Source organism: Leptodactylus fuscus, chromosome 2, assembly GCF_031893055.1.
Source record: "Leptodactylus fuscus isolate aLepFus1 chromosome 2, aLepFus1.hap2, whole genome shotgun sequence".
In the NCBI taxonomy this organism is placed as follows: Eukaryota; Metazoa; Chordata; class Amphibia; order Anura; family Leptodactylidae; genus Leptodactylus; species Leptodactylus fuscus.
Genome location: NC_134266.1, coordinates 262393601 through 262402261, shown reverse-complemented (window position 1 = coordinate 262402261; position 8661 = coordinate 262393601).

Below are 8661 nucleotides of genomic sequence, written 5' to 3'. Positions count from 1 at the left end.
TATTACGAAGTATCTCTGCACCTTCCGTGCGGTAACCTTTACTTTACCTGCGTATAACATATGATTTATGGAGGGAAAGGGAGAAGGTCAATGGAAACAAAGCTGGGCTGGAGATCATCTCATGCAAAGATTTACTTTGGATTTTTTATTAGAGTTTTTGCTAACATTAAAAAAACGTCTGCTTTCTTTTAGAAATCATCAAAACAGACCACAGGTTATATTCGAGTTGTTTTTGGATGAAAGCAGCCGAGTGTAATAGAGATAAAAGGGAAGAGAGAATAAAGGAGAACAATGGAGAGAAAATATTTGGCAGACGGCAAGATTGATTTGGACAATTGGAAAGGGACAGAACAAAAACATCCGGCTTAGCTATGCGGATAGGACTAGATCTAAGCAGTCATGGGGTTGGATTATAGGGAGGCCGATAGGGGCAACTGCTCGGGGGTCTCCACCAACTGGTTCTCTGTAGCCATTTCCAGCAACAGACATTAGACTGAAGACATAAGGTTGTGGTATCTGCCCGCAGACAGGATTATGGAGGATTCATCAATGTTCTCCTCTCTGCACAGCCGCTTAGAATTCGTCTGGTGGTCTAGTGTGTAAGCGAAGGGAAGAGGGGGGATAAGCAAATGCAGGAGTCATCTGATAACAGTAAGGGGGCAACCACACAATAGACGTGGTCGTGACGTGGCCAAAACGCATCTGGAAACCGATTGATGGCCATCCAGTCTTCATTGGCACCCTGGCTATGCTTCGGCCATGTGATCATTTTGTTTGGGGCACAGTGTACAGAGCTCATACATAGTAGATTGTCCTTGGTATTAGATATGTGGGATCTGCTGACAATTATCACATGAGTAGGGTGTGAGGAGAGATCTCAACTAATTGTCCATGAACCCGCAAAGGTTCAATGATAGGATATAATATCAGCGTACATATTCATGCCGCCCCGAGCTGTCTATGAGTACGCAGTTAAGCTGTCCTACAGACAGCATTGAATTTCCTGGAAATAAATTTGGGTCTCGATTGCCCTCAAAGTCGTGCTTGACGCTCCGAGGTCTCCTAGGACTCTATCTTATTCTGCTCATCTTTAATCTACATGATCCAGTCATATTAATGTGACCACGTTGATCCAGGGTTTTTATATTGACTGCCGGATTGGAGTCAGGAAGGAAATTTTTCCCTGAAATGGGGCAATTGGCATGAGCCTCATGGGGGTTTTTGCTTTCCCTTGGATCAACACTGTAGGGGATTGTAGGGTTATAGGTTGGACTTGATGGACTGATGTCTTTATCCAACCTCATCTACTATGTAACTATGTAACCACCGCCTACTTTTGGCATCAACGTTAAATAACCAATGGCAGAAGGCGCGTGTCATCAGCCATCTGGCTGCACTCATCATTATGGAAGGCATGATGGATCGACACAAGTATGCATCTATCCTTGCGGACCCTGTTCACCCTTACATGTGAAATGCTTGTCCTCAGGATGATGGCATCTACCAGCAGGACAATGCGACGTGTCATAAAGCTCGCTGTGTACGTGCGTGGTTCAAGGAGCACCAGGATGAGTTTACCGTACTCCCTTGCCCAGCAAATTCCCTGAAATTGAACCCAATCGAGAATCTGTGGGACCACCTCGATCGGGTTGTTCGTGCCATGGATGCTCATCGCGTAACCTAGCGCAGCTGGCCACGGCACTGGAGTCTGCATGGCTCAACATCCCAGTGACATCATCACAACATCCCCTCTCTTCCTGCACGTCTCGCAGCGGTCCGCTCTGCCAAAGGGGGTTATTCTGGATTTTGATAGGTGGTCACATTAATGTGACTGGACTGTGTACTTTTTTTGAGTGATTTGTCGAAAATGAATCCAAAAACTTTTGATTCACCACAATCCAAAATGTTTGGAAAGCCCAGAATAAAACTGATTCGCCCTGGATGGATTTGCTCATCTCTACTGCTCAAGTGATGTTACAGTAGAACCTGGAACCTTAGCTCCAATTTGGTTAAGAACTCCAATTTCTTATGAAACCAATTTAAAACAATATTGGAACATTCTAGCAAACCCTCGACAAGTTACATTCACAACATAATCACTAGGTGGTCACACATATGGAGCTATTAGTTACTTCTAGAGCAGAATATCCTAATCCACCATACTGAGCACCACTTGATGGCACCAGAATGTCTACAGCTAATTACCGTCATTGACTCCATCGTTCCTCTATAAAACCTCTGTCCACGAGTCCTGCAGCCAATGTGTGTTGCTAAATCCTTTCCTTTGTGTCGTAGGATGTATGCCTTGTGTCTTATGTACTGTATACGTGTGTAACCCCCTCACAGGAGTTACTAATGGTTATTTGGCCATATAAGTGCCTTACATGTTATGATAGTTTGTATGTGTTGCCATGTTTATTCTGTATTCATTTGTGTAATGTTGTTAAGCTGTTGTTCTCTGGTTTCACTTGTCCTAGTGAGCTGTGGTCTCCATAGCAACACACACTATGGTGAGTGGATCTGTAGCTGGAACAGGAAATAGTCATAGCAGAGACAGGAAGTAGTATTCTGTAAGAGCCAGGGAAGAAGAAGTGTGGCAGTGGCCATCTTGTGTTTCAGACACTGTGCTGTGAGGATTTCCACAGCAACAGCAGGACAGAGAAGCTGTGTGACAGCGCCCCCATCACTATCAGTAAGAGGACAGGAATTACATCAGGCTGAGCAGAGCTATAACCCTGGCAGCCTGCACCTACCTCTACAAGGTAACTGAGCCCCTGCAGTAGACCAGAAGCTGGATCTGCAGCCATCTTAGACTCTCTGCTAATACAGGGGAAGGTGTCAGCCAGCTACAAGCCACTGTGCCACAGCTCACTGCTACAGGACAAGTAACCAGCAGATGCCTGTTACAATAAAGCAGTGAGCACTTCTACTGATCCTGGCCTGGACATTGCCTTCCCTGTAGCTAAGCCCTGGGCTAAAGCTCTTTGTTGGAGTAGAGCACTGGCACCCACATCACCATCTCAGCCCAGGGACCAGCGGGTGTCTCAATACTCCAACTGGCGTCACAACTAACTGACTCTGCCTATTTCCCTGTGCACCTCTCCTGGGAGTTCTGGTGCCTATAAGGTCACCGTGATAGTCCAGCCTCCTGCACGGTTCTCCCGGGGTGGGCGCAGTTGGCGTCACGAACAGGATTGCTGTGCCATTGAAAAAAAGAAGGTAGGCACTTGAGCTGCTGGCAGGAAAAAGGATCTGTGACTGCGACACTGTGCAATATCGCCATCTTGGCCCTGCATCGCACGCTATACCTGAATCTACAGCACAGGCAACAGCAGGTGAGCCACGTACTGCCAGTATGTTTAGGAACAAAGAAAAAAGGGATTTTGTCAGTTTTAAACACCAAGGGTCCAGTAGTGAGGATGAGGAAGAGGGGTGTAGTGTTTCAGCCCCCACAGCTGCAGTAATGCCAATCACAATGCCTTATTACCCAGGCGTGCCATGGCTGCCACTCTATGTAGGCGAGCCAAATACCCTAAAGGACTTTAAAGAAAAGATGCAAGCGACTTTCAAAGTTTATCCCCTCACTGCTGAGCAGAAGGTTGCTATGTTAATGGGTCAGATGGGAGGAGCAGCCCTCCGTGAAGTTAAGTCCTGGGATGTTAAGGAGAAACAAACTGTTAAGCAAATATTTGATAAACTGCGTGCCATATTTGAAACTAAGACTCTGTCAGAACTAAAAGCTCGGTTCTTTAGCCGCAAGCAGAACACAGGTGAAAGTCTTAGAGACTATGCTCTGAGCTTGGATGAAGCTCTCCGCCAGGTTGCTCAACTAGATCCTCACGAGCGTCACAATTATGATTGCACGCTGAAGGAGCAATTCATCGAGGGTGCTACACCTGATGCAGTTAAAATGCAACTACGTATGCTTAACTCTCAAGACCCTGACCGACCCTTCAACCTATTTAAAGAGACAGCCATCCAAATCCTTAAAGTGGACACAATGCCAGAGGAGCAGCATAATGTGCCCTCAGCTTCTACAGCACCTCCGCCCTGTGTAATCCAACAATCCATTGCTCAGTGCGCACAGATCCAACCTTCTGACTCCAACCTTGAACTCCAAGGACAAATCGCTGAACTTTCAAAGAATCTAATTAAGCTTTGCAAAAAAGTGGATGACCTTCAGCTGACACCACCGAGGTCTCCCTCATCCCGGCACTGGCAGCGACCTTCGCCACGTCAGTATTCACGCAGACCGTTATTCCGACCCGGTCGCAGGGTCACGGACCAGTTTGATTCATCCGGAAGGCCCATCTGTCGAAGTTGTCATTTACCAGGACATGTTGAACGAGAATGCCAGCCTTTAAACTAGGCCGTCCTGGGGCAGAGGACCTACCCCCAGGAGACAACCACCACCATGGTCCACTATCACCTGAATGGGGCCGACATTTCATTGGAGACCGTCCTATCCTTTCCATCAATATGAAAAACATCCCACTGACTGCTCTCTTGGATACGGGATCACAGATGACTACCATGCCCCTTGCCCAGTTTGAAAAATATTGGTCTCGAGATCAGCTACAACCATACAATCCTCATGAGCAGGTGACTCTAATTGCCAGCAATGGACAAGAACTTAAACAGGTAGGATACTTCCTAGCCACCCTTAAGATTGGCAAAACCGAACTGAAGGATCAAGGGATTGTCATTGTGGACGTTGCCAAAGACAGAGACACTCCCTCCATCATCATTGGGACCAATGTCCTAGTTAATTGTTTTGATGAAGCCATTGCTGCCTTGTCTGACACTCTTCAAATAGCCGCTCCAAAAGAGAGATACATCTACCATAAGGCCATTAAGGTTTTGGTCCAACAACAACAGGTCCAACTTTCCCAAGGTGAGATCGGAAAAGCTAGGGTGACTGACGCTAGACCCATCATCTTACCACCTGGTCATGTGATGATGGTCTGGTGCCGGGCCAGGTTTGGTGTCAAAGGCAGGGATTACTCTGTGCTCATCGAGTCAATGCCTACGGATCGTACAGTTATTGCTGCCCGTAGTTTGGCTAAGGTGACTCATGGACGAGTCCCTGTACAATTGTTGAATTTTGGGGATTCTGAAGTTACACTACCACGGTATACAGTGGTTGCCAAATTATCCAGAGTTCAGGATGCTGATTGCCTCCAGAGAGTCCATTGTGGAGCTCAGACCACCAATTCACAACCCACATGTAACCCCACTGGGGAGCAAAAAGAATGGTGGCAAGAGATTCACCTTGGAACCCCTGAGACGCCTTCATCTCAGCTGGAAGGGTTATTGCGGGTAGTTCACGAATTCGAACACATTTTCAGCAAGTCCCCTATGGACTTTGGGCATGTCACTGCAGTAGAACACACAATTCAAACTGGTGATCATCCTCCCATCAAGGAAAGACATAGGCCCATTCCCCCAGCACAATACCAACAAGTAAAAGGCTTACTCCAAAACATGAAGGATTCCGGTGTTATAAGGGACAGCCGAAGCCCTTGGGCTGCTCCCTTAGTACTCGTCAAAAAGAAGGACGGTACTATTCGCCTTTGCGTGGATTACCGCAAATTGAATGATATCACTCACAAGGATGCATATCCGCTGCCCCGGATAGAGGAGTCCCTTGCAGCTCTTCAGTCTGCAGCCTACTTCTCTGTCCTGGACCTTACCAGTGGATACTGGCAGGTCCCTATGTCCCCAACTGATGCTGAAAAAACTGCCTTCACAACACCAATGGGTCTGTTTGAATTTGACCGGATGCCATTTGGGTTGTGCAATGCGCCTGCCACATTCCAACGGCTCATGGAGTTCTGTTTAGGTCATCTAAACTTTGAGTCTGTCCTGTTATATCTGGATGATATAATTGTTTACTCCAGAACATATGCAGAGCATTTGGATCACCTTGCGAGAGTGTTTGAGTCTTTGGATCGCTATGGTCTGAAACTCAAACCTTCCAAATGCCATCTCCTAAAATCTGAAATCCAATACCTGGGACACATTGTGAGCGCTGATGGGGTGTCGCCAGATCCTCAGTACACTGAACGGATACGCGACTGGCCAACTCCTGAAACGGTAAAAGACATCCGTAGATTCCTTGGGTTCGCCGGTTATTACCGCCGATTTGTAAAAAACTTTGCCCGGATTGCTGCACCCTTACAGGCTGTACTGATAGGTCAGTCTACCACCCGATCTGGTAAGAGTCCAACTATCCAATGGACCCCTGAAATGCAAAAAGCATTTGAGGAGTTAAAAGCGGCCTTAGTCGGTCCAAATGTCCTTGCTTACCCTGATTACAGTAAACCGTTCATTCTGCAAACAGATGCAAGTAAAACTGGACTTGGTGCTGTCCTTTCCCAGAAACAAGAAGGTTTGATTAGACCCATTGCATTTGCCAGTCGATCGCTTCGGGCGACTGAACGTAATGACTCTAACTATAGCTCCTTTAAGTTGGAGTTTCTGGCCTTGGTTTGGGCGGTTACCGAAAAATTCCATCATTATCTCACCGCCACTCCTTTTGTTGCATACACAGATAATAATCCTCTGACCCATCTTAGCACTGCCAAATTGGGAGCAATTGAGCAGCGTTGGGCTTCACGTCTTGCCAATTATCAGTTTACCTTAAAATTCCGTGCAGGGAGGGAGAATGTTAATGCTGACATTTTATCTCGGTTACCCCAAGAGTCAATTAATGACCTAGATGACCCTGACAAATGGGAAGAAGTTGAACTCCCTGACTTCTATGACAAAGTCACTCAACGTGTTAATCAAAATGTCCGGACCAAATATTGTAACCTTCAGACCATGCGGGTTGAGTCCCTCCATCATATGGATTGGGAACAAGTCCAAAAACAAGATCCAACATTGCAAAGATTAAAAGACCTTTTAAAAGATTCAAATTCAATAGGTCCAGATAACAATGCAAGCCCTGAACTTCAAAATCTCTGGCGAGAGCGCGGTCGTTTAACTTATCTGCAGGGAAAACTGGTCCGCCGTTATGTAAATCCTCGTACCCATGAGCGAGTGTTTCAGATTGTGATACCAAGACAAGACGCTCCTTTGATCTTGGATGCGTATCATAATCAGTCAGGACATTTCAATGCCCAAAAGACAGAACGAACCATTAAGGATCGTTTCTACTGGGTGGGAATGCGCCCTCAAATTGAACAGTGGTGCCGGGATTGTGCACAATGTGCTTTGCGGAGAGGATCTAACCAACGGGCCCCTCTACAGGGCATTGTCACAGTCAGACCACTAGAGTTGGTAGCGCTTGACCACGTCAAGTTGACTCCAAGTCGGTCAGGTTACACTTATGCATTAACAATGATTGATCATTTTTCAAAATTCATGGTTGTAGTCCCAGTAAAAGATCTCACTGGTAAAACAGCAGCTCGGGAATTCCAAAGACATTTTGGGCGACCCTACGGTTATCCTGAAAAGATCCTTACTGATCAAGGTCCTGCATTTGAGTCAGAGCTTTTTCAAGAGTTCTGCAACCTCTATGGGTGTCAAAAGATCCGCACTACAGCCTACCATCCCCAGGGTAATGGGCTTTGTGAAAAAGCCAATCAAATCATTATCAACATGCTGAGAACAGTTGCCCGTGAAAAACGATCTGAGTGGCCAGAGCTATTGCCAGAGATCACTGAGATCTATAATAACACCAGACAGGATTCCACAGGGTACACTCCTGCATACCTCCTTAGAGGACAGTTAGGACAGCTCCCCGCTGATCACCAAATGGGAGTGATTACAGAGGTTAGGTCCCCACCTTTACCAAATGACACTTGGGTAGCAGAAAGACTAAGGGTTAGTAGAGAACTTCAGGAACTTGTGTGTAAATCTCTGGACCAGGCTAGACACAAACAGGCTCTCCAGTATGACAAAGGAGCAAATGCTCAACCATTGCAACCTGGAGATAAGGTCCTAAAAAGGCGACATGTTAGGCATCATAAGTTAGAGGATCGTTGGGAAGACAACGCCTATGTTGTCCAAGAGGCACCACATGATAACTCTAAAGTGTGTAAAATTGTTCCAGAGGATGGAGAAGGTCCATCCCAGCTAGTGTCTCGAGATGATCTCAAAGTCTGTCCCTCCTCTTATACAAGTCCTAGAGTGACCCGTCGGTTACCGGCTACTCCACACGCTCTGTCACAACCAAGACGGACATTACCCTGTATACCCATTCCTGGCCAACATGGTACAGAATTAGGACTTGCTCTGGCTTCCCCTAATTTATACTTCTTTGTGAGACCTACGGTTACACCGTTGCAAAGAGAGATTCCTTCTGTGTCAAGGGAAACAAGTGACTCCATTTCCTTAGAGGACTTTGTATCAGAGACTCCGGATACTCAGGTACTCCCTGTTGAGAGAGAGGAGGCCTCAGAGCCTGAAACAATTTCTCAAAGGAGATCCCAAAGGGTAAATAAGGGTAAACCCTCAGTTCGCTACAGCCCTTAAAGGAGCATGCCCAGATCAGCCATAGTAGACTGTGCATTTCAGCTGATCATCTGCCTTGGAAACTTATCTTCATTTCAACAAATAAGCCATATACCTGGTGCCATTGTGGCGACACCATGCTTGGACTGCCCAAAGTTCTACCTCTATTTCTCTTATTTGGTTCTAACCCATTTAACGTTT